This window comes from Loxodonta africana, chromosome 4 (assembly GCF_030014295.1).
Source record: "Loxodonta africana isolate mLoxAfr1 chromosome 4, mLoxAfr1.hap2, whole genome shotgun sequence".
Taxonomy (NCBI): domain Eukaryota; kingdom Metazoa; phylum Chordata; class Mammalia; order Proboscidea; family Elephantidae; genus Loxodonta; species Loxodonta africana.
In genome coordinates this window covers 84,010,766-84,012,614 of record NC_087345.1, presented here as the reverse complement: position 1 = coordinate 84,012,614, position 1,849 = coordinate 84,010,766, and the positions used below count along the sequence as shown (strand labels likewise).

The window sequence follows — 1,849 nt, the reverse complement described above, 5'->3', positions numbered from 1 at the left end:
AATCCTTCATTTTGATTTATGGCTTTATCAAACATACAGGCTTCCACATTAGAAAATTTCCTCACCTCTGGGCAACAGGTATTTGGAACCCTGGTAATGAAGTGGTTAAAGCATTAGGCTGCAAACCATAGGCTGGGGATTCCAACCCATCAGCCACTCCATGGGAGAAAGATGTGGCAGTCTGCCATTGTGAAAACTCACAGCCTTGTAAACCCTATGGGGCAGCTCTACTCTGCCTTGTAGGGTTGCTGTGAGTCGGAATTGACTCCACAGCAACTAGTTTTTTGTTTGTTTGTTTTATGATACTAGATTGGAGGTTCCTAGAAATTGGGACGTATGTTTCTTATATTTATATTCTCAATGCTGAGCCTACCACTTGAAACATAGTAGACAATAAATACTTACTAAAATACTTCTTAGTTAAAATTTTCATTAATTAAAAGTAATAAATTCTGGTTATTAAAACTTCACAATCTTTTTTACTGTGTTCTTGAAAGCTTGCTTTACCTGCTGATTCCTTAAGGTGTAAATAAAGGGGTTCAACAAGGGACTAACTGAGGTCATGAGTAGAGACACTTCCTTGCCAAAGTTACCTCCTTTCTTTGGTGATGGGTCAATGTACAAAAAGATGCAGCTGCCATAAGAAAGGGAGATGACAATCATGTGGGAGGAGCAAGTGGAGAAGGCCTTTGTCCTTTGCTGGGCAGAAGGGATCCTCAGAATGGTCCTGATAATGTGTGTATAAGAAAGTATCACCAGCACCAGAGTCACCACCAGAGTCAAAACAGCTAAGAGGATGACTATCAGTTGTAAGAGGCTTGTGTCTGAGCAGGCGATCTCCACAAGGGGTCTATAGTCACAGTAATAATGATTCAGCACACTGGAGGCACAGAAATCCATCTGGCTTATCAGGATAATTGGGGATAAGACAGTCAGAACTCCTGCCATCCAGGAGCAAAACACGAGTCATATGCAGACCTGGCTGTTCATGATGGTCAAGTAATGCAGGGGTTTACAGACTGCCACATAGCGGTCATACGACATAGAGGCCAGGAGGTAAAACTCTGTTGCTCCAAGGAATATAGCAAAAAAATACTGAGTCAAGCATCCAGTAAAGCTGATGACCTTATTTCCTGTTGTCAAGCTGGTCAACAATCTGGGAATGAAAATGGTTGTGAAGGAAATTTCTAAGTAGGAGCAATTCCAGAGAAAGAAATACATTGGGGTCTTGAGGTGGGGATCTATCAGAGTGAGTATGATGATGGCCAAATTTCCTAGGACACTCAGCATGTAGGCAAGTAACAGAAAGATGAATATCACCACTTGGAGTTCAGGTTGAAATGTAAGGCCCAGCAGGATAAATTCAGTAAATGTGGTCTGGTTTTTCATTGTTGACTTTTGGTAGATCTAAAGGGAAAAGTGAGATCAGTGAAGAAAACTAGAGTTTCTCAGGTTGTTGTCATTAGGTGCTGCCAAGTTGAATTCTATTTACAAAGTAGAACTGCCCCATAGGGTTTTCTAGGCTGATAAACCACCAAGTCTTTCTGACAATTCTCTAGTTAGACTTACCTGTGGTCTTTGGAAATGCTTTCCATTTTCTTCCATAATTTCACAGTGGTTTAATTTCAAGGTCCATGTCCACAGAATTATGGCATTAGTGATTTTGGAAACTGGAAACAAAGTGCTCACTCATACCCTTCACAATCTGAATGACAACAGTGGTTGTTTACTTTGTTGATTCTAAGAGGTGAATCAAAGATGAGATGTCATACAAAGAGCCTCCAAATAGTAAAAAAAAAAAAAAAAAAAAATTTATACATTACCTGACCACATCCTGCCATGCTTTCAT

At 40.2% G+C, this 1,849-nt stretch overlaps 1 pseudogene; it reads right to left on the bottom strand.

The window, feature by feature from the left end:
* Nucleotides 1-459: 459 nt before the first annotated feature.
* LOC135231315 (olfactory receptor 6C4-like) lies at nt 460-1,453 on the bottom strand (annotated as a pseudogene).
* Between the last annotated feature and the right edge of the window lie 396 nt (nt 1,454-1,849).